We start from the raw sequence: 25,350 nt of genomic DNA on the forward strand, positions 1-25,350 counted from the left end.
CCTTGAGGGCAGGGGTTGGATCCTCTAACTCCATTGTTCTCTTCCAAGCATCCATTACAGTGCTCTGCACAAAGTAACCGCTCAATTGATATTATCCATCGATTGATTCCCAAACCCTGTAGCATTTGGGAGTTGGGAATTCAGGGGAGCTGAAGGGCAGCTGCTCCTGGCTGCGTTAGGTTCAGGAGCCTGAGGATGAGCCTGCCCGGGGATGAGCCAGCCCAATGTCGAGCCCCGTCAACTCTAGCCGGGGCTAATGCCCAAGGAGCAGTAGTATGGAGGCCCTAGCAAGGCCACTTGGCAGAGACTGATGAAGAAAGCACCTCCTCCATTAAGACAGATGGAGTATCTGATTTTTTATAAATGGTTATTTGTTTTGCCCAGTATAGAACTGGCCATTTTGTACCCTGGAGCCAGCAATTACGCCACAGGAAAACCCTTCAGAAGCCATGACCTTTCCAATGTCACTGCAGAGTTGGTAAGACCTGAGCCTATAGTCTTATAGAGAAGCAAAGAAATCCTGTTTAGTCCAGGTGAAAAAAATCATTCATTCATCATTTAATTGTGTTTATTGAGCACTTACTGTGTGCAGAGCGCTATACTAAGCGCTTGGAAAGTACAATTCAAATAGAGACAATCCCTGCCCACAACAGACTCACAGTCTAGAAGGGGGATAACTAGAGTGTCAGGAGTGGGATTTGGACCTACGCCTCCAGAGGAGACTGCAACCTGAACCCAGCACATTAGACCGCTTGGCCATCCATATTCAATGGGATAGTATTCAAAATTAAAATGTGATTTTTTTCCCTCTATGAAAATAAATGGCCTTATAATTCTGGGAGATGGCTCAGTGGCTAGATCCCGGGCCTCGGAGTCAGAAGGTCATGGGTTCTAATCCCGGCTCTTCCACTTGTCTGCTGTGTGGCCTTGGGAAAGTCACTTCACTTCTCTGAGCCTCAGTTACCTCATCTGTAAATTGGAGATGGGGACTGTAAGAAAAATCACACTGGCCTGGGGATAAGAGACTTTAAAAGGGATCATTAGTGACCTCCTCAAAGTCAAGGCCAATGAATTCTACTTTGTCATTGTTGATCACCCCCTGTGCCCGGAAACATGATCTCACCTTGATTTCATCCTGTTTTTTCCTCTCTGGTCATGCTTCAGTCTTGATTGCAGGCTTTTCCACTCCTCATCCCTGGATGACTCTAATGTCTTGGCATAGGGTAGCAGGTAGGTAGGCAGGTAGCATGCTGTACTCACAGCGTGACCTAGTGGGTAGAGCACAGGCCTAGGAGTCAGGTGGACTTGGCTTCTAATCCCGGCTCTGCCACTTGCCTGCTGTGTGACCTTAGACCAGGCACTTCTGTGTACCTCAGTTACTGCATCGGTAAAATGGGGATTAAGACTGTGAGCCTCTTGTGGGGCATGGACTGAATCCAACCTGGTTAGCTTTCATCTACTCCAGCGCTTAGTGCATTGTCTGGCACACAGTAAGTTTAACAAATACCACAGATAAAAAAGAAACCTAAAAATAGTAGTTAAAGAAGGCTTTTTAGATGCAGTGCTCTTCATTAGGCATTTGGGAGGTAAAGAATAAAGAAGGGACAAGAACTGGTTAAGGTTAATTCTTAAATGAGCCTTCAAAAGAGGCAGAGGCAGACTGGACCACAAGACCACAGATTGTCTAACTCTCCCAAGTGCTTAGTACAGGGTTCTATACCCAGTAAGCACTCAATAAATGTGAGTGAATGATTGATTGATCGATTGATTTGTCTTTCTGGATTGCTTAGTTACCTTCCCAAGGACAAATAACCATAAAAATAGGAAGACTTATCCCAGATAGAGGGGGAACCAGTCAGATGAGATCTTGGTTAGTAGGGGTGGGCCTAGGAAGCAATCAGTCCATTGTTTTTATAGAGCACTTACTGTGTGCAGAGCACATAGCCCTTGGGAGAGTTCAACATTACAGAGTTGGTAGACACGCTCCCTCATCTGTAAAATGGGAATTGAGACTGTGAGCCCCTCATGAAAGAGCGACCCCAATTCTTAGTACAGTGTCTGGCACATATTATGCCCTTAATAAATATAATAATTAATATTATTACCTCAAACAAAAACTCTCGGCCATTGACTTCACGGTTTCCTACCAGTTCTTTTCTTCTTATCTATATGCTGTCCTCATCTGCTACTCTCTACAGCACACTCTATGCTACCTTCCTCAAGTGAATCTTCTCAGTGTCCTTCCCTTTCACCTCTCCTGTCCCTTGGCCAAGCCCAAGGCCAAGCCCTGAAACTCTTCAAATCCACCAAACCACAGCTCTCCCCATTTTCGGGGCTCTTCAGAAACCCCACCCTCTCTGGGAGGCATTCCCCTCCGGATAGAACTTGAGAACGAGCATGACCAGGTGGAAAGAGCTTGGGCCCGGGAGTCAGAGGGCCTGGGTTCTAATCCCGGCTCCACCATATGTCTTAGGTGTGACCCTGGATTAAATCAGTTTCACTACTCTGGGCCTCAGTTATCTCATTGGTAAAATGCAGTTAAAATACCTGTTTCCCCTCCACCCCCTTTAAAATGCGAGGTTCATACGGAATAGGGACTTTGTCTACCCCAGCATTTAGTACAGTGCTTGGCAAATAGTAAGTGCTAAACAAATATTATTAGTATTATTTTTTATATCTTCCAATTTATCACCTCAGTGCTTATGCACTCACGGCCACTGGGAACAAATAGGTACAAATCAAATAGGTACAAACTGATTTACGTACTCTGCTTTGTATTTACAGTCATTTTTCTGCTCCCATTTTTCCTCCCAAATCTAAATCATTTTGTGTCCGTCTCCTCTGGGGCAGCTGTGTTGAGGTGAATATAACTTTTGTTATACTTTCCCCAACGCTTAATACAGAGCTCTGCACACGGGTACTCAGTAAATATTATTGATTATCACCACCTGATTGGTGCTGTATATAGGCACAATGTAGGAATAGCCATGGACATCCTTGGGGGCTGGGTCCTCTGTCAATTTCTCTGACATTTCCTACAGATAATTGTATATAATAATAATAATAGCATTTGTTAAGCACTTACTGTGTGACAAGCACTCTCCTAACTTCTGAAATACAAGCAAGAGAACCAGGTCAGGAGTAGTCCCCATCACACAGTGGGCATGCAGATTCAGGGGGAGGGAGGAGACACATTTAACCCCCATTCTACAGATGAAGAAACTGAGGCACAGAGAAGCGAACTGACGTGCCCAAGGTCACACAGCAGCCAAGCGGTGGAACTGGTATTAAAACCCATGTCCTCTGACTCCAAGTCCCCGGCTCTTTCCACTAGCCCCTGCTACTTCCTAGGCTGTGCCATTCTAAGTCTTTGAAGTCTTTCACTTCCTATTATTAGAATTCGTGAGACAGAGAGATGGGCCGTGCCACCCACAAATCATTCCCCTATTGAAAGTTAACTGTGTATGGAAGGGAGAAGATGACAGGGCAGCGTTAAGAGCGGGCTGGCTTCCAATGAAAGGCCTCGCACAAGTGACTCATGCAGATAAATTCCACAAATATCATGCTGGGTGAATTAGGGAATTGATTATGTTTTGCCTTGGTGTAGGCAAAACCTTCTCAGAAGAGGATTGGGGAAGGGAGTTCCTCGAGGCAACAATGCGATGACAATTTTAGGAAGGGTAAGTCAGGTTACAGACATACCTCTACTTGCTTTGCAGCAGTGGGTTCTGTTTTCAACTGGGTTACCTATCTTTTCCTACCTTTGAGAAACGATTTCTAGTTGCTCTGTGCAAAGCTGGGCAAAAAAAGGTGCTCAGATGTTTCTCTGAGTAATAATAATAATAATGGTGCTTAAGTGCTTATATTATATGCAAAGTACCATTCTAAACGCTGGAGTAGATAGAAGTTAATCAGGTTGGGCTCCAGCCCCCATACTGAGAACAGAGCTCTTTTCGGGCAGCGATGGGGAAAGGATCATACAAGGGCAGGCACTTTGACTTGAGCTCAGTCAATTATGTGGCATGAAAGCTCCCTCTGGACTGTACTAAATGCTGGGCTGGATAGAGGATGATCAGGTCCCACATAGAGCTCACAGTTTAAGTAGGAGGAAGAACAGGTGCTGAATCCCCATTTTGCAGATGAGGGAAATGAGACCCAGAGAAGTTAATAGACTTGCCCAAGGCCACACAGCAGTTACATGGCGGAGCCGGGCCTAGAATCCACAGGTCCGCCGACTCCCAGGCCTAGGCTCTTTCCACTAGACCACGTTGCTCGTCTCGTTGTGGTCAGAGCGCCGAACTCAGCACTTGGGAGAGTACCGTATAACAGAGTCGGTAGGCACGTTCCTTGCCCACAGTGAGCTTACAGTCTAGAGGGAGAAACAGATATTAATATAAATAAATAAATTATGGATACGTACTCAAGTGCTGAAAAAAACACTGTCAATTGCTGTATCTTGACATAGCCCTTACTATAAGAATTTTACAATATCGGGATATGTAACTGAGATAAACTGGAAAATATGTTTCTCACAGAGATCATTCAGGAGAGGATTGTCAGTTCTCTGCAGTGTTTTAGGTACAGACTTGCTTGAATGTATTGGGATGGACCAGTTGATCTCAGATTGAGACAATTGTATCATTATTAGAAAATGCTGTTTTTCCGTGGAAATACTCCCCTGATTAATGGCTGAGCTTATCTAAATTATTATCCGATTTAGCCAAGTAATTTAGAAGAGTTTAGATAATCGAGTTTCAGGATGTTCTTTTAAACACTATGTGTTATGTTAAATGATTTAATTCAGGTATGCTTGCAAATTAATTAAGGCGATAGACTCGGAATGACATTAGCCAGTCTACATCCAATCCCAAATACAAGTTAACTCCATAAATCCTTCACGAAGCAGGCTACCCGGATTGCAGGGAAGGGGGCATGGAGGGGGCTCCTTTTAGTCATCTGACTGTGATGTGCCTGGATCATTAAGGGAAGCACTTCAGAAGTGGCGAATATGCAGTTGTGTAAGCCATCTGCGTCCTTTCTCTTCCCCCTGAGCACAAAGACTCATAGCATCCGAGCACCAGTGATGTGAGCTACAGAATGTCCGCCCGCCCGGACGACTGAACCGAGGAGGTGCGGTCCAAGGGTGGCTCGGCCCCTGAGGAGACCACTGCCAGGCAGTGGCCACCCACAGCCTTCACAGCCCATGGGTTGAATGCCTCGCTTGGTAAAATGTTCCTTGAACGCGGCATGTTACCATAATTCAAATTCTGAAGCGAGTCGAGTCACGTGATAGCGTGTTTAATTTAATTAAGTTTAATAATGCTTCTCGTGAACGACTTTGGTGGCGAAGGCAACCTCTTCTACAAGAGGCCCAGAGCTTGTCGAGGTTGGGCTCTTTTAATCAATTAATGATATTTATTGAGCGTGTTCGGGATGTAGAGGAGTGTACTCAGCACTTGGGAGAGTACAACACAATAGAGTCGAGAGACATTTTCTGGCTCACAGGTTGTGAGGGTTGTACCTCAAGTGTTTGTTTATTTTGCCGTTCATCAAACATTTACAGTCTTTCTTGTCCTCGGATAGTGGCTCTCCTAGTCCTAATAGAATTTGTTAGTCTTCATTAAGCACTTTCTGCAGGTAGAGCTCTGTATTAAGCACTGGGAAAGAATACTCAGGTGGGAACCAGACCTGGTCCGTGTCCTGCAGTGGGGGGCTAACAATATAAAATCCTCAACCCTTGACATGGTGCCCACCTGAGGAAAGCAGTCAAAGATGGATTTCGATTGATTGTCTTGTTAACATCTTATGAAAATGATATGTTTGTATAAAATAGATGTTTATATATGCATGTGTAGGCATTAGGAGTCAGAGAACCTGGGTTCTAATGCCGGTTCTTCCACTTGTCTGCTGTATGACCTCGGGCAAGTCACTTAACTTCTCGGGCCTCAGTTCCCTCTTGGGTAAAAAGGGGTAAGAATGTGAGTCCCATGTGGGAGGGACTGTGTCCAGCCTGACTGACTTGTTTCTACCCCAGTGCATAGAATAGTGCTTGGCACATAGTAAGTGCTTAAGTACAAATAATAATAATAATATATATATATATATGCACTTCAATTCTTTCCCAGTATTACTAAATATAGCAATAGGTATTCTCTCTCTCTCTGTCTCTCACACACACACAAAGACACACACAGACACACACACACGTCTTTTCTTTTTGAAGAGGAATTTGCTGTCAGGTAGATTTTATTGCTGTGTGCGAATGTGCCTGGAAAGACTAATGTGCAGCCCAACTGTCCTGTCCACACCACAATCACTTGTTCGGTGCTTTTGCAAATTGCAGTGCCTGGCACTGTTTGTGATCCTGCCTCTTCCAATCCCAATCTTCTCAAAGGCCTTGCTTTAAAATAGCTAGCTCATTTCTGATTGTGACATATCAAACGTCCCCCACGCCCCGCCCCCGGGACGCTGTTCAGTATGTTATTCTCAAAAGAGTCCTCTCAGGAGTTTAACTGAATCCCGCTATGGACATATATGCACCGCCTAGTGCAGTGCTCTGTCTCAAAATGGTGTACATTAAATACTGCTGAAAGAGAGAAAAGTTAGAACATGGCAAGGTATTCAGCATTTCCCTAAGGTATTGTCAGAGATGAAAAAGGTGTTTCCCTTAGGTTGAGAATACAGACACCTAGTACGCTGAGGATCTGGTGTTTCACAGACAGTGGTTTGTGCAGGGAGAAAAAGAAAATGAAATGAAGAGACTGATTGTGTATAAAATAGCACATGGAGAAAAGCATTTTGCTGAGTAAGTATAAATGACTCAGAAGCCCATGTCCTGAGCTTCCTTTATAAATACCCAGAAGTTGGAAAATTTTTATTTAAAGAAGTGGGCCAAGAAATGGCAGATGTGGCCGAATATGGAGAGTTAGGAACATTCCAAGATATTTGAACTGAAAATATGGTCAGGCATATACTTATTTGGAACTGTTTTCCACTTTAGCTGATGAACAGATGAGACAGTCACATAATGATTTTCCAGTACATTTCCTATCGTCATTAACTTGTTTCTACTTTTCTGTCTTCTAATTCAATGAATTCATGTATGAACTAATTAGATAGTCTGAAGATTGTTTTTTTCCTTTTAATCTAGTATTTTCTTTCTAATTGTAGAATACACTGTGTGTTACTTGTGAGTTTATATATCTACTCCTTTATTTCCCTTTAGTTGAGATATTTGTATTGGGTTTTGTTAATGAAGAATTTGCAGTTGTTTTAGATGGATGAATGCTGTGAATTGGTGCTGGATTAGTGCTCTATTGCCGTTTTTAGTTGCTGGTATATCCTCTACATTTGCAGTTCAGAATTGCTCGATGGTGCCAGGTAATTGAATCTTGAATTGGAATATTAGACTATTGATTATCAACAGATATTTTCCCGCATGACCAAGGTACTCCCCGACAATAAGGTCACATAATGGCCCCCTCCAAAGCACTGATGGCCTTCTATTTTGGATTGCTTTTGCCAATTTTAGAAAGTCATGATTTTCAAACATCCTGCTTGGGGTATGTCCTGTGTCTTGGATTTTCTTGTCAGGTATCTGAATTCCCAATATCTGAATTCCCTGTATGCACTTCAGAGAGGTGGAATCCAGTGGACTCCAAGCATATTCTTTGTGCTCTGGTTAGGTCAAGTGTTTTCCAGGCCTTGGTTTCCTTCTAAATGATAATGGTGTAGGAAGAGGAAAGTGTAGAATCTAGGGATAAGATTCCAAAGGTTAATAATAATAATGATAATAATGATATCAATAGTAATAATAGTAATAATTGCGGTAATTGTTAAGCATTTACTATGTGCCAGGAACTGTAGTAAGCTCTGGACTACATACAAGCTACTAAGGTTGGACACAGTCCCACATGGGCTCCAGTCTTAATCCCCATTTTACAAATGAGGTAACTGAGGCACAGAGAGGTGATGTGACTTGCCCCAAGTCACACAGCAGACAAGTGGAAGAGCTGGGATTAGAACCCCGGTACTTTTGATTCCCAGTTCAGTGCTCTAACCATTAGACCATGCTGCCTGAGTGGGTAGAACCATCTTCATTTGTTCAGGTTGGAGTCCCTCTCTTAACAAAATGCCTGTTCCAGGTTCAACCTTACCCAGTTTTTTTTTTTTAGGGGCAAGCAGGACTTACTTCCGAAGTCATGGCTCCATCTCTACCCGACTGCAGTGCATGGGTAGTCTTGAAAAGTCTAATCCCAGCAACACAGTGGTCTTCCTGGGCCACAGTCTGGCCCTCCTCACCAAAGAGCATGGGCCTGGGAGTCAGAGGACCTGGGTTCTAATTCCGGCTTGACGTCTTCTCTGCTGTGTGGTCTTGGGCAAGGCACTTCACTTCTCTGGGTGTCGGTTTCCTCATCTGTAAAATGAGGATCCATTGCCTGTTCTCCCTTCTACTTAGTCCGTGTCCTGCCTGATTTTCTGGTATCTAGTCCAGTGCTTAGAATAATGCTTGACCCATATTAAGCGTCAAGGACTTAGAACAACTTACAACGATAAAATAATGTAACGATAATAGTAAAAATAATGATTACTGTTAGCGTTGCCATGAAATCTGGGGTGTCGTCTCCTCCCTCAGTCCTCTCGGCTCAGAACGAGAAAGCACTGCTCTTTTTAAAGGAAGTAGGGACTAGGGCTTGAGCCAAGATTTGGTACTATTGTGGGGCACACTACACTTAAGGCTTAGTCTCCGTTTACTGCAAAACTCCCCACGAGAGTAAAAACGTAGTGAGACCTGAAGAGAGAACTGACTAGATTCTCTTATCTCCTATTACCTCTCAAGTAGGCAATACTTCCATCTGAATTCAACTCACCGGAGTCTCCCGAAGTATGAATTTATGTGTACTGGGAGAATCCAGCCCTGTGTGGGTGATTATTGTTATTAGACTTATTAGTGAATGTGAATTTTCTATCTGAGAACCTTGGTTTATGAAGAGTAATAAAAACAGGGCTTTTAATAGGAATGGGGAATGGAACAGTAGTCACCAAACTGCAGCAATTTCATTCTTTGCCACCGAAGCAATATTTTCAGGCCAGCCGTAGGTTTGGAGAATACATTATAAAACACGTGGCAAGAAAAATGATAAAAATGATGATGCTCAGTGGTTAAATGTTCAGAGACTGTGCACAAAGCTGTTATGTTTAGTTCCTAACCACCCAAATAGAAATCCCCAGAGATATTTCATTACATTTTTCAGCTATTCCACTCAGCTGAGCGTATCAAGAATAGTTGATCTTAAATTGACTTAATAACCATCATCTGTTGAAAATCTAGTGTATTTATCACAGGAATTTACAAATGCTATTTGATGAGTGTAATGATATTCACTCTGGTTTTTCTACCTGAAGGAGAAACTGAGACCCAGGCAAGAGATACATTAAAATTTGGGCCAGGTCCCTTACTGAGTCAGTAGTAGGCAAGCAACATTGCAGTTTGAATAGAGTAATAATAATAATAATAATGTTGGTATTTGTTAAGAGCTTACTATGTGCAGAGCACTGTTCTAAGCACTGGGGCAGATACAGGGTAATCAGGTTGTCCCACATGAAGCTCACAGTTAATCCCCATTTTATAGATGAGGTAACTGAGGCACAAAGAAGTGAAGTGACTTGCCCACAGTCCCACAGCTGACACGTGGCAGAGCTGGGATTCGAACCCATGACCTCTGACTCCCAAGCCCGGGCTCTTGCCACTGAGCCATGCTGCTTCTCTGTTGGCAAGCCTACCCACTCCTTAATGATGGAAACATTCCTAGCTATATTTTCAGTCTGATGAAAGGGAAATTGGTCATTTGTGGCCACACAAAGCTCACAGGTGTGCATTTTTCCACCTCCAGTATCTCTCCTAAGGTGGAAGAGCTAATGGCAATTTTCTTGGTTCTGGGAGCTGGATATCCTGCAGAATTCCAAATTTTTCACAGTTAACTGTAGTTTGGCTTGAGAAAGTCTAGTTGAGTTTTGAGAGACAAGGCAGCAGATTAATGATCTAGCTTTTTTCTGAGGAGCTCAGGAGCAGACATGATTGGGAACGCGTTACATTGAACTCTCCCAAGCACTTAATACAGTGCTTTGCACAGAGGAAGTGCTCAATAAATATGATCGATTGACAGCTGGTGCTCAGGCCCCTGACTAGTCGTGCTCTCTACCTCTCCCCACTGCCCTGCTGCTCTCCTTATTCAACTTTAGGGCTTCTTGAGAGTCACTTTCATTCAGTCATTCAGTCGTATTTATTGCGCGCTTACTGCGTGCAGAGCACTGTACTAAGTGCTTGGAAAGTACAATTTGACAACAGAGACAATCCCTACCCAGCAGCGGGCTCACGATCTCTTGGGAAGGCAGAAGCAGTGTGGCCTAATGGACAGAGGATGGGCCTGAGAAGCAGAAGCACCTGGGCTCTAATCCCGGCTCTGCCACTTGTCTGCTATGTGACCGTGGGCAAGTCACTTAGCTTCTCTGTGCCTCAGTTATCTCAACTGTAAAGTGGGGATTAATGTTGTCCAACCTGATTAGCTCGTATCTACCCCAATGCTTAGCATAGTGCCCCGCACATAGTAAGTGCTTAACAAATACCACACACACACACACACACACACACACAAAAGACAGCAGGATGGAAGAAAAGGCATGGGAGTGCTCTCTGTCAGTCATATTTATCTGATTGATTTGGTGTTTATAAAGGGCATACTGTTAAACAAAACACACTGCTAAGCACCGGGGTAGAGTCAAGACAATCATTTCTCTGCCCCACTACGGGGTTCATAATTTAAGTACGTAGTCAGGGTTCCTCGGTTGGGCTTGTATGGGCGGGGGAGAGTTATGGTGTGTATATCCGCTCAGTTTAGTTGCATCCAAGCAACCCACCCACTGTCCGTTTTAGTTTGGAACTGAGCATCAAGCTTGCTTCATGTGGCATTAAGGATAAAGTAGAGCTTTTTAGGGCAAGAGTAATTTTGCAAAAGCACCCACAATGGTCATCAGCTATTCAGGGGCAAAAAGCCCCGGCTAATTAAAAAGGAGGATTCTTTCACTGCAACGTTACCCAAGTAACTGCAGCTGAATAAGCCATTTAAGTGAACTAGGGAGGGGGGAGTAAATTCAACTCATATCTGGTTTGGCTGTTTGTACAGGTGTAACTTGTCTAACAAGGCTATGTCTACACAGCTCAAAAAAGAAGTGGGGTGGGTGGCAGTTATCTGGCTAATGTGACAGACGAGCAAATAATAAACCACATCGTTCAAATCCTAAAAACCGTCTGGCACAGTTTATACATTTTGTTGAGCCAGAAGTGACTCTGATATTTGCCGAAGCTCCCCTTCACTTCGTGATGTGTAGACACAGCTCTTGTGAATCTCCTTGTCCCAGCTGAAGCCTTACCTCTGTAAAATGCTCCAAGTGAACTATGCGGATATAATTTGATCAGAACACAGTAGTCTTGCCCCTCACCTGTGAGAACTGCTTCCCTATTCTTATTTCGAGACGTCACAGTTTTCACAAGATGATACGGCAATAATAGAATGACAGGCAAGGAGGCTTCTTGCCGCTTTTCATTTTGGCTAGTTCTCACTGCTGTTATACTGGCCTTGCCCCAGCTCCTTAGAAAAGTGATTATCTTCTATGGCTCAGTAGGAAATACCGGTCTCTGCCAGCCAAACCTTTTTATTTGCTGAGGGCTGATTTAGCCCCAGTAGGCTATTTGAAGATATCACATACAGAAAATCCTGCCCCAAGTGTAGGCTGGGAAGATGTCGGTTGACTTGCATGCGATGTGGTAGGGCCTGGTGGCCAGAGAAGCCTACACGAGGAGGGCGGGTCCCGATGGAGAGATTCTCTTACGGAGAACAGAGCTAGAGGGGTGTTGGCAGAAGCCAAGAAGACAGTGAGCAGGACATTTGGCCTCCAGTAGAAAAGTCTAGTAACAAATAGTGAGTAGGACAAAAATAAATGGAGTACTTTTTCAAGAATTGAAGGGGACTCCACTGAAAGCCATAAGTTGATGGAACCCCCTTGGACTTGGTCTTCCTCTCGAAAAATCATTTCTGTGATGATAAAATTTTCTGGCTGGGGTAGTCTTGCTGAGTGGTGGGTGGGGAGAATTGGAGGTGGCTGGAGGCAGCGGGAGGGAGTGCACTTACTCTCTTCTAGGCCCGTACTTCAAGGAGTAAGGCACTCTCGTGCTAAGTACTGAGTGAACCACCCTGATCTAGATACCGTATTGGGGAAAGGAATTCATTGATTGCCTAGCATGCCATAGACACTTAAAAGATTGGTGACCTAGGAAAATCCAGCTGTAATAAATAATGAATAAGGATGGATTATAGAACACTGTCGCAAAGGAATCAACCTGTGTGCTGCAAGGCCTGGGGAGTGTGGAAATGACGATCACCAAGGACTCAAATGTCACAAAGGATCTAGTTTTGGTATTTAGTGTTCTTCTTTCCCACGTTATTTCAAATGAAGAGGAATTCTGAAAGGTTTGTTTGTAAAGCCGATCGAGAAGGCCAAAATGAAATGTGATGATAAAAAATAGCATTCTCATAACAAATTTGAGTACTTTTCTTCAACGGGATAAGGAACCAAATGTATAGGAAATAAATGACTCTCCAGCATTAGGGAAACAAAGTAGATGTGAAATGGCATACTTTCTCTGCAAGGCCTAATAAAAGCATGTGAGCAAGTAGAGGTGACTGATAAATGATCCAAGACGGCTGAGGAAAATGTTGTCCTCATGTTTTTTAAGGAAAGAAAGTTACCTTGACAGTTTAAGGTGCTAACTTCTCCAATTTCTACTTTATCAGATTTTGTATTGAATATTAATAATGATAAATCATATTAGTATGCAATTTCACAGTCAACTTGTAAAGGCAAGAAATAGTTCATCTACTCTTTGGGGGTGTGGTTTTTAGAGGTGGTCTTAGGAAAACATACAGAGTGCACTGGTTATGCAGGGAATAGCCAATGATCAGTTAGGCCAACCCCTAACCAAAGAGTTAGTGAGTCTGTACTGACAGTATGAAGTATGCTTGTGGGACAATACCCTCACTCCTGCAGCTCTAAGATTGTAAAATGGACTTGTTCCTGATTACATTAGCTACTCAGAACTAAGGGTTCTCCATTGGAGAAGCAGCATGACTTAGCAGAAAGAGCAGGGGCCTGGGAGTCAGAGGACCTGGGTTCTAATTCCAAATCTCTGCCACTTGCCTGCTGTGACACTTCTCTGTGCCTCAGCTTCCTTGGCTGTAAAATTGGGATTAAATACCTGTCCTCTTTCCTTCTTAGACTGTAAACCCATGTGGAATGGGGATCGGGTCCGACTTGATGGTCCTAAATAAACAGAACAATTGTTGTTATTATTTTGGAGATACCCCTCTGAAATGTGGCTATATTAACGGTTGTGAAGTACAATTTCTTGGATTTGCTTTTGTGGTTCCTGATACACTGACTAGTGTTTAAGAAAGATGAGAGCAACCATCTTTCCTAATTGATCAGGACAGATCAGTTGGAGTGTGGAAGAGTAGAGAAGCAGCATGACTCAGTGGAAATAGCCCGGGCTTAGGAGTCAGAGGTCGTGGGTTCTAATGCCGGCTCTGCCACTTGTCTGCTGTGTGACTTTGGGCAAGTAATTTAACTTCTTTATGCCTCAGTTACCTCATCTGTAAAATGGAGATTAAGACTGTGAGCCTCACGTGGAACAACCTGTTTACCCTCTATCTATCCCAGTTCTTAGAACAGTGCTCAGCACATAGTAAGCACTTAACAAATACCAACGTTATTATTATTATTATTAATTTCATCCTCAGTAATATTTTCTGAGACATACATAAAAGGAAAAAGAAGCATACATTGTGGAATAAATTTTTGCTGAAAGAGCATTTCTGCATGCAAGGGATAAGGTCCACAAACTAATCCTTTGTTAGTGAGCCTGAAATATATGATGATGTTAGTATTTGTTAAGCGCTTACTATGTGCCGAGCACTGTTCTAAGCGCTGGGGTAGACATAGGGGAATCAGGTTGTCCCACGTGGGGCTCACAGTCTTAATCCCCATTTTACAGATGAGGGAACTGAGGCACAGAGAAGTTAAGTGACTCGCCCACAGTCACACAGCCGACAAGGGGCAGAGCTGGGATTCGAACTCATGAGCCCTGACTCCAAAGCCCGTGCTCTTTCCACTGAGCCACGCTGCTTCTATTTCAGGCTTAATAACAAAGGATATGAATGTATGCATATCCATCCATGTATACATATCCATCCATGTATACATATGTATGGGAAATGAGAATCTACATGGAAACAGAACCTTCCACATAAAATCGCTGGAAGTGAGAAAGTTAAGAATGTCGAATAGAAAACATAGGTGTTACGCTTGGCAACTCCTATCATCATGAGAATTTTCTCTCTTTATATTTGTCATTCTAGTTCTAAAATCTAGTGACTTGACCCTAACTTGGTTTCTTGTCTGTAATCCCTGTGTTTCCTGAATACGCGTTCTCATTCTTGACCTCATTTGCAAAGGCAGCTTTGGTTTCATGGTTTCATGGTAGAGAGAGAATATATCAGAGTTTGTATTTAAGGTGTGACTTCTTGATTCATTCAGTTGTGTTTATTGAGCGCTTAGGATTACACACAGGGATCCCGTTTGGTGCTTCACAGATGTTTCTGATTACTTGTCTTGATGTTCCAGTAGAAATTTCACCCTCAACCCTTCAAAACATTCAAAAGAAAAGCTTGCGCTTCTCTACTCCAGGAATAAAGTACTTGACTCTACATGGAGTCAAGATCAACTAGAATTGGATGATCCTGGATTAAGTGCACTGGGAAAAGTGGTTAGAACCAATTATAATTAAAAAATCTTAGTACAAACTAAAATGAGAGGGAAGTACAAAATCTGATGAGTTGTTTATGGATTTTAGAAAACATGTTTCCCACTTAATTTCTGTTTTAAGAATCCTTGAAATGGATTGAATCACGTTGAATGGATTTAAGGAAATATTTTTAAGCAACATGTTTGAGCAACATATAATTGACCTGTGGGATCCTTTTCTGTAGTTAATGTAAGGCAAATAACCAAGAAAGTTATAATTGCAATAAATTAATGCAGGAAAGTGGGAGTAAGGAATTCTGGATTTCACTTTCAAAACATGAATTTACAAGATAAATGTCCCCTGGTGACTTGTTTGATTTACTAATGGCTCATATTACTGTCAACCCTGCATCATGGGGATTTTATTTTGTGACAAGAATTTATTGCATTTATGATGTGGCTTTGTTTTAGGAAACTCCAAGCATTTCAAGGATATTATGTCTCTTAACCACAGAATGTTGCTCTAAGGAAGGGGGCAAGTATATTTGACTTCCTTTAAATTTCTGCCTAAATGGTCAAGGAGAGAATGTTTTGAATCTAGAAAGATGAAGAGGAACCCAAATATCCAAGAATTAATTGTACACTGTGATTTCTCATTTGAACCACATTTTCCCGTTCTTTAAGAGCGCTACTAAGGGAATTAAAAGTCAAAAGTGAAACATCAAACCTTGCTCTTTTTTTCTATGAATGAAAATTGTTAGAATAAGCATTTTTTATGGCTTAAAAGAATAATTATCTGGTTGTGATTATTTTGATCTCGTTTGATATTATCTATATAGCGTTATCAATCAATTGTATTTATTGAGCACTTACTGTGCACAGAGCACTCTTGTAGACACTTGAAAGAACACAACACAAGAGAGTTGGCAGACACTTTATCTGTCCACAAGGTTACGTCTGTATATTACTTGCCACCCCAGTATCTGGATCTTAAAACAATTTGCATAGTGAAAAGTACTTGAAAAACTAACAGCCATTTAATTTAAAATAATACTATCTGTAGTATTTGCTCACCACTGATTCTGTGCAAAGCAGTGTACGAAGTACTGGGGAAAATAAATTATCAGGAGGTCTGACAATCCCCGTCTTACCTGAGGATCACAGTCTCCGTGGGAAGGAGAACAGAGATTTAACCCTTATATTATGTGAGGAAACGGAAGCACAGAGAAGTTAAGTGTCTCATCCCAAGTCACCAGCAGGTAAATGGCTGAGCCATGCTTCCATGGCTGTGCCCTTTCAACTAAATCACATTGCTTCTCAATCTAGTGGTTTAGCTAGTCACACATCCAGTCACAAAAACAAAATCATCCGTCTCATGTCAGAAAAAGCCATAACTGAATCTCAGCTATAACCCCAGCAGTCACTATACCCCAGCCCTATCCCTAATGTTTTTTAGAAGTTTGTTTTGTTAAGGACTGAACTTCCTTATTGGCATTATCAATGAAAATAGTTTTCTTGCTGCTTGACCGTTAGATGCTTTATTTTCTGCTATTTGTCATCTGGCAGAAGCCTTCCCCGACTTAGCAGTGTGACCATTTTGCATCATTCCTCTGCTGGATGTCTGTGGAAGTACAAGAGCTGGAAAGCTAGCTCCCGTTCCTCACAAGGATCAGTGCTAAGGCCTCCTTGAGACAGGTAGAGTTGCTCCCCGTTCCTGGATCTCTCGCTGGTCCTCCCCCAATCCGCTCAAGAGTGTATTGGGTGTCAGCCAATGGACACGCTGGGCCTGGAACCCAAGATTGTGGATTTCGGGTCTGGTACTCTAACCACTAGACAGTGAGGCTTTTCCCCCAAAGTCTGCATAACTAATCTCATCTCAACTTTGAATTTTTGGCTCAGTTGGCCACGAAGGCAGAATCGGTATTGATTGATTGTGTGGTTGAACTGCGACTCAATATAGGAAGGCCTAGTTTTGGCATCATACTCAACTTTATGATGAGTGCTCAACTTTATGATGAGGAACTGCGCTTCCTGGAGGAGCATTGTTAAAAATCAGCCAAATGGTCTCCGACAGTAGGTGTGTACCCATCAATATGTATTAGGTGCCTGGACGTATGCAGAACTGCATCTCTACCAATCCCTAGATATGTGAGATAATATTTTATGTTTTCTTTTGAAAGGCTGCCTAGACACTAAGAAAGGTCTGTAGGTATTCATATTGCTTTGGATATGAACATAGGTTGGAAGGGGCCACAGGTACAGATCTGTATTAGGGAGTCTACATCTACATACAGTTCTACCCATCCATCATTGGTAGAATTGATGTTCCTTGTGGGCAGGGAACATGTCTACCAATTCTGTTAGATTAGACTTTTCCCAATGGACAGTCAATTTGATTGATTGATTGAATGGGAAAGTGCAATACAGAAGAATTGATAGACATATTTTGTTTTTGTCTAATGTGACCACAAATGCATAAGTGCAAAGAGAAAAATAAAAATGCCTGCTACCTCATTAAAACAACTGGTAAACCATAGCAAAGAATAGTATTGGAGCCTGAGACACTGTCTGAAAACTGTCCTGTAGACACTGTGTTTGTGCCCAGTATTCTTGCCAATCTAGTGCTGACATCTGGGAATTGACCCTACTATAGAAATAGCAAATGAACAGTAACTGAGCTGGAAAATCATGAGAGATTAGAGAATTGGGCAGAGGTCAGAGTAATTTTATGTTGACACGCGCTTAAGTTTCCACAAATCCTTTTTCTGGGTCTGTTTCCTCATTTGTAAAAGGGGAATTAAAAACCTACCCCTTAGGCTGCGAGTCCCATGTAGAACAAGGATTGGGTCAAATCTGATTGTATTGTATCTACTCCACTGCTTAGCAGGAAGCATTTAACAAGTGCCACACTCATTAGGAAGCAGGAACCACACTGGTTTGGGGTGGGATAAGGTGAGCACCGGAGAAGGGAAGGGAAGACGAACGTGTTTAAAGATGGGGTGCAAGGTCACCCTGGCCCGCAATTTAAAATGTGAATGTGTGCTCCGAGAAGTGTGCTAAGAATTATATCCACATCGAAGTCTCTTTGTCCATGTTCGAGCAGTATTTAAGTTCTGTCCCTCATTTCCTCCTATTCCTCCTCCCATTAATGAGGTCATGCTCAGCTTCACGAAGCTCCAGGGCCCCTGCTCATTCTTAACCGCAGTCTGCATAATAGAATTACACTTATGCACACACACCGCTCATTATAATAATGAAAAATATAAGGGTTGGCTCTGACAACCAAAGGATGCTTTGTTTGACATTGCAGAAGTAATTTGGAAGGTAATAGAGCTCTACGTGTTTTCCTTGTGGGGACCATTGGCTCATTTTTTTTATGTTTGCAAACGGATTGTCCCCCTCTTCTTTCTAGCAAGGAAAGCTAAACAAAAGATGATAAGTCTTAATTTGGGTAAACCTTAGTAGATTCTACTTGTTATTTTGGAAAAAAACAACAGTGGTGTCTAATAATATCAGAAAATAGCTCTGGTGCCTTGCCTTAGGTAACATATATGAAGTGGAAATTCACATTTTAAGAGATAAACATGTAATTTTGTAAAAATTGAATTAAAAAAATTAGATCATACTGTCAAATCTCAACTGTCTTTGGCATTGGCGAAAGGGAAATAGCGTGGATATTGAGGTCTGTAGCTAGCAGACATTGAAAGGTCCATGTGTTTAGTTAACAGGTATTTTCTTGAGATGTTATATACAAGTGAATGATTTAAATACCAATGGGAATATTATGAACCACTTGGACTCAAGTTAGATGAAAAAAAAAATTCATGGGTAAATAATCAAAAAAAAAAAACATGGTCCCAGAATATTCAATTTTTTTTTGGATAAAACTGAGAAAGGCTAATGAAACAGTTCTTAATCCTTCATTTGGAATTCGAAGTATTAGGCCAGTATAAGCCCACACTCTCAGGGCTCTTTGGAAGAGCGAGTGTTTTGCATTATTCAAGTTGGTGTTCACTGGTCTTACTGCTAATAAAGTGTTAATATAGATGAGGCTGCCGAGACTTCTATTTCAAAAGATTTTAGCTCAGAGTTGAAATCTTGTCATCAATCAGTTTATTACATGACTCTATTTTTATGGATGACTTTAGTGGGGTTATCTTCAATTTTCAATAAATTTCTAAATAACTGCACTCAGTCTAGTAAACTATTATACCATGAAACGCAAGGATCTGCCAATGAAATTTTAAGATAGTTTTTAAAATGCCAGGGGAAGACCGATATCTCCTCTAAAGAAGTAATGAAGTGAAACAGGTCATTTATAATAAGCCTGGTCAACATCTGTCAGACTCATTGCAAGACAGTGTTAAAAAGCATATCTAATTTTCCTATGATGAATCAGAAATGACAGATAGTGGAAATTGTAAATCCTTTATTTGTTTTCATAATTTTACATTTAAAATTGGATCTTTGTAGGAAATAAACTAGTTGATAGGCCAGTAGGAAACTTGAAATCACAAATACCGAGGAGATGGCATGGCCTAGTAGAAAGAGGCCGGGCCTTGGAGTCAGAGGATCTGGGTTCTGATGCTGTCTCTGCCGGTTGCTTGCTGTGTGACCTTGGGCAAGTTGCTGGACCTCTCTGTGCCTCAGTTTCCTCAACTGTAAAATGGGGATTCGATATCTGTTCTCTCTTCTACTTAGACTGCATGCCCCACGTGGAACAGGGACTCTGTCTAACCCAGTGCTTAGAACACTGTTTGATACAGTTCTTAACAAATACCAAAAAAAATTCACAAATTTGAATTGAATGTTGATTACTGAATGACATGATGGAAAATGAGTTTTCTACAGCTACTGAAATACGCGCTTTCTGCTTCCGTGGCGTGGGTTGTCTCCACCAACTCTGTTATAGTGTACTGTCCCAAACACTTAGTCCAATGCTCTGCACACAGTAAGTGCTCAATAAATACCAAGCACTAAGTACAAGCGCTTGAGAGAGTACAGTCCAATGGGGTTGAGCTTACAGTGTACAATCTACTACTACTGCTACTAATAATAATGTTGGTATTTGTTAAGCACTTACTATGCACCAAGCTCCCTTCTAAGTGCTGGGGTAGATACAAGGTGATCAGGTTGTTCCACGTGAGGCTCACAGTCTTCATCCCCATTTTACAGATGAGGTAACTGAGGCACAGAGAAGTGAAGTGACTTGCCTAAGGTCACACAGCTGACAAGTGGCAGAGCCGGGATTAGAACCCACGACTTCTGACTCCCAAGCCCGAGCTCTTTCCACTAAGCCACACTGCTACTCATATGCTATGTTATATCCGTAAGTACTATATGCCAAGTATCACACTAATTGGTTATTAAACAATCTATTGTTGCTCCACTGCCCTCCCACTGCCGTGCCAATTCACCCTCCAAGTCCAATTTGGAAATTCTGGTGATGGACTTTATCCTGAGGAGAGTTTGACAAAGACGTTACTGCAGGGGGAGAATTGTGGGTGCAGTCAACAGCCGATTCCATTTTTCAGCGTGCCGTATTGTCCCTCCTAGTGACTTTACTGCCGGCCATCGGTGTATGGCAAATACTGTCAAGCCCATTTTGCCGGTGAAGAAAGTGAGGTCCTGGAAAAGGAGATGAAAATATAAATGTTCAATCTTGCTCTGAGTCACTCACTGTCACCTCCACCCACCTATCCCCACACCATCCTATTGTGCAGGGATCATTATACTAGATGATGGGGAACGTGCAATAGAAGAAAAAGACATGGTCCCCTTCTTCAAGGAGTTTACAGTTTGGCTGTGATGAGTTTATAATCTTAGACCCTCAGTCTTTGCGGGTGCTTTTGGGATGCCCAGGCATTATAAGTTTGACTGAGACAACCATCTCATTTGTTATGGGACCCTCTCAATGTTTCCCGTAATGGTCACCCAGCTATTAGTCAGGCATCACAAACATGTTGATGTTTTTAACAGAGACTGGCTTCTTTTAGGGGAGGGAAAGAACCCAATCCTGTTTCTTTGACTGGAAAAGTTGTAAAAGGACTGAAAAACTACACACACACACACACACATGAACACACTTATATTAGGGTATGATTGTCTCATGAAATGTAGAATATTTATTAGTGGGTGGATATTGTTACTGTTTACTTCAGTGCCTCCTCTCTGCAAATGGTAACTTCCACAAATATGTGCCTTTTTCCATATCATTAATTGCAGCATGTGAAATATTGAATTAAGAACCTTGGGAATCCTGGTAATAACAATAATTACTATACTTTTTTACATCGTCTTTCACCCCAGAAGCAGCACATTTAAAATTAATTCTCCTGTATTTGGGAGAATACAGAAATTGGCTCCTTGGGATTATGTGGGGCAACATAGAACAGAGATATCACCACTGTTTTCTACCTTATTTCACTTGGGCTCCTCAGTCTTACGTTTATGAATTTATACACTCCCTTCAAAGAACGGGGGATTGCAGCATTTTGTTTTGCATATCGATATTGGATAGAACATACTGATGAAGAGTGAGAGATTTTTAAAAATTAATTAAGCACTTCAATAATTATGTACCTGCTGTGCTTTAGAACTAAAAAGCAATATAGCAATCCCCGAGTTTAATGAAACCCTAGAATTGCAGAAATCTAGGTAGTTATAAAGATGTGACACTTATAACAATAAGAGATAGGTGTTTTATTGCTGCTTCTGCTAAATATTTTATGTCTTATTTTATACTGCTTATTATATTACATACTATGCTTTGGCAGTCGCTGAGCCAAAATTCATCTTCTTTAAAAGAGCTATATTGAATCAAAACACTCCCGAGTTGGAGTCAGTGATAGTGGAGACATTGGGTGTCTCTGAAATATACCACAGTGAAGGTCACTTTCACTTCTTGGCTATTCTGTTAGGGAGGAAAAGGCTGTTGATCTGGGAAGGGTAAAAAATATGGCCAAGCTTCTCATGGAGTTCTTGCCAATTTCAAGTCCGTCACATGACTCAGGTAAACTGTAAGCTCCTTGAGGATGGGAATCAGCCTGGGCCCGGGAGTACTGTGTGCTCTGCACACGGTAAGCGCTCAATAAATACAACTGAATAAGAGTGAGGGGATCTGGGTTCTAACCCCGGCCCCACCGCATGTCAGCTGTGTGACCTTGCGCAAGTCACTGAACTTTTGGGGCTTCAGTTCCCTCATCTGTAAAATGGGGTTTAAGACGGGAGCCCCATGTGAGACATGGACTGTGTCAAACCTTGTTAGCTTGTATCTACCCCAGTGCTTAGTTCAGTGCTTAACAAATTATTATTATTATATGCCATCGAGTTGTTTCCTTTTCATAGTGACTCCGTGGATATACATTTTTCAGAACTCCTGTCCTCTACCATAATCTGCAGCCTTTCTAATGGTTCTTCCGTTATCGTTGTTACGGTGCTTACCAAATACCATTAAGAAACTAAGCACTCAATAAATGCCATTGATTGATTGGAGGGGGGGTGTGACAACAAACTATAAATAACCCCTGCCCTTCCTGGGGCCACTTGACACTTTTGCTTATCTTATACTTGAGGTGACCTTAAAAATGGATGAGAGCAAAGTAACCTCTGCAGCTGTTAAGGTCTCAGAGATCACGTGTTCTGTGATTACAGCCTGCACCCATACGCTCTACCGGGTATCTTGCAGTGGATGTGCCGAGGCTACGGAGAGAGGATGTGGGTGGCTCAGCACAAGCCATTGCTGCATCAACAGCTTGGGCAATGGGACACACGTGTCTCCTTCTTACCATCGGAGTGCACTGTTGAACAAACCTGACCCTGCCTCCAGCACACGCTCCCACAGAATATGATGTGCTATAGTTTGAACTTAGGGAAGCAGGGAAGCTCCCACAGAATATGATGTGCTATAGTTTGAACTTAGGGATGCAGGGAAGCTCGGGGAAGGTGAATGGGAGAAAGAGGAAGGGAGGAAGCGGGATATCTCCCAGATCTCTGAGCTCTGCAGACTGAGGCAGCTCATTATTTTGTTAATGAGATGGACATCACCTTGATTCTATTTATTGCTATTGTTTTAATGAGATGTTCATCCCCTTGATTCTATTTATTGCTATTGTTTTTGTCTGTCTCCCCCGATTAGACTGTGAGCCCATCAATGGGCAGGGTCTGTATCTGTTGCCGATTTGTACATTCCAAGCGCTTAGTACAGTGCTCTGCACATAGTAAGCGCTCAATAAATACCATTGAATGAATGAATGAATGAACCTTTTCAAAGGATAGGATTGACTCACTTTAAACTCTTCCCCGTTGACCTTGCAGACGATACCGTGGGGACAAAAGAGAGCTTGGATGACTAAGTGATCAGAGCCCCGTGGCGGAGAAATGGCCGGGAGCTCACCAAACCCAAGGCATTATGATCTTATCTGCAGGGAATTGCAAGTCCTGGCCAAATGAGCCTTGTGATTGATCAGCCCCCGAAAATCCTGCATTGTTAATTACGCCACATTTGTACATTTCCTTATCATCCCATTACAAAAACAGATCATCTTCTGGGATCAGTAGGATAGCGTTAGTTTTAATTGTCTGTTATGAATCATGAGAACAAAAAACAGTGTCTATAGCAAGGACTCTATTTTGCCTTTGATTTTCTTCCTTCAGGGCTATGGTAGAAATATACGAAATCTGAAGGAGGGACTCAAGCCGTCAGGAAGGTTGCTCCGAATCATTTTCTTGAATCGAATCCCACCTTCCTCATATGCAGCTCTAAAAACACGAAAATTTCCCTGTCAGCAAAGGGGCAACCTCTTCCAAAGAGGTGGTAAAACCACGGTTTACGGTGTCGTAAAGGGGAATTACCAGAGAAGCAGCAAGTTGTAGTGGATAGAGGCCGGGCCTCGGAGTCAGAAGGCCGGTCTAATCCCGGCTCTGCCCCTGTCTGCTGTGTGACCTTGGGCAAATCACTTAGCTTCTCTGTGCCTCAATGGCCTCGTGTTAAAAATGGGAATTAAGAGTGTGAGGCTAATGTGGGACAGGGACTGTTTCCAACCTGATTAACTTGTATCTACTCCAGTGCTTAGAACAGTGCTTGGCACATAGTGAGCACTTAACAAGTACCATAATATTGAAATAATAATAATAATTACCTCTGAGGTGTTGGGCTTTGCCGGAATGAGGGGCGGTAGGCCACCTGCTCTCGCTGGGCCCATCCTAAACTCTTTTTCCAATTAAGCTTTAAACACCAGAGATCTTTCCCATCTCTCCCACTGAGCTCTTACTCAAACCCATGCCCCGTCTAAAACTCCCTTCCAGTTCGTACCCCACAGACCCCCATCTCTCAAGCGCTTCTGAGTTCCCATCTCCTCCAGCAGACCTTCCCAAATGAATTTCTCCTCTCCCCATCTGCCACCTCAGCACTTCTGGCCCTATTAAATTACACATTAAAAACTCCCAACATCCAAGTTACATTTACGTATTCTGGACAGGGATCAGGTCTCCCTTCTTTCTCCCTCCCTTCTCGAGTGTTCAGTACAGTGCTCTGCACACAGGAAGTACTCAAACAGTCCCATCGATTGACTGAAATCTTAACTCAGAATTTTGAAGTCATTGACAAGAGTAATAAAAAGTAAAGCTGGCAGGGAGGGTGTCCACTAAGATGACTGAGAGCTAATGCTGACTCTAAGATACAGGAACCAGACTCACTTAAAAGGAAGTTCTACCTTATCCTCAATTAAAATACTCTCACTTAATGAGCCAATGTGGGCTGCGTGCATTGAGGTCTTGAGACAAATGGGGCAAGCTTTGTGCATGCAAATCATCATTTAAAGCTACCCTGGTCTTGTTTTGCAGTGAAATTGGAGGAGTGCTGGGAAAAAGTAAGCACAAGAAACAGCGTGGTCTAGTGGCTAGAGCACAAGCCTGGGAACCAGAAGGACCTGCTTTCTGAATCCTGGCTCTTCTACTTGTCTGCTGTGTGCCGTGGGTAAGCCACTTAACTTTTATTTAGCTAAGTTACCTCATATATAAAATGGGCTTTGACTGTGAGCCCCATATGGGACATGGACTGTGTCCAACCTGATTAGCTTCTATCTACCTCAATGCTTAGTAGAGTATCTACTAGAGAAGCAGCGTGGCTCAGTGGAAAGAGCACGGGCTTTGGAGTCAGAGGTCACGGGTTCAAATCCCAGCTCGGCCATTTGTCAGCTGTGTGACTATGGGCAAGTCACTTAACTTCTCGGTGCCTCAGTTACCTCATCTGTAAAATGGGGATTAAGACTGTGAGCCCCACGTGGGACAACCTGATTCCCCTGTGTCTACCCCAGCGCTTAGAACAGTGCTCGGCACATAGTAAGCGCTTAACAAATACCAACATTAACATTATCTGGCACATACTGAGCGCTTCGTTCGTTCATTCATTCATTCATTCATTCATTCATTCAATCATATTGATTGGGCACTTACTGTGTGCAAAGCACTATACTAAGCGCTTGAGAGAATATA

General features: G+C 42.5%; 1 long non-coding RNA gene across 1 annotated transcript in view; it reads left to right on the forward strand.

The window, feature by feature from the left end:
* The window catches only part of LOC103170662, a 51,241-nt gene extending 26,464 nt beyond the window's left edge, over positions 1-24,777 (forward strand). The window contains exon 3 of the long non-coding RNA XR_486330.2: positions 24,700-24,777. This is a non-coding gene — a long non-coding RNA (uncharacterized LOC103170662). The remainder of the gene's footprint in view (positions 1-24,699) is intronic.
* Positions 24,778-25,350: the final 573 nt, after the last annotated feature.

Source organism: Ornithorhynchus anatinus, chromosome 6 (assembly GCF_004115215.2).
Source record: "Ornithorhynchus anatinus isolate Pmale09 chromosome 6, mOrnAna1.pri.v4, whole genome shotgun sequence".
NCBI lineage: Eukaryota > Metazoa > Chordata > Mammalia > Monotremata > Ornithorhynchidae > Ornithorhynchus > Ornithorhynchus anatinus.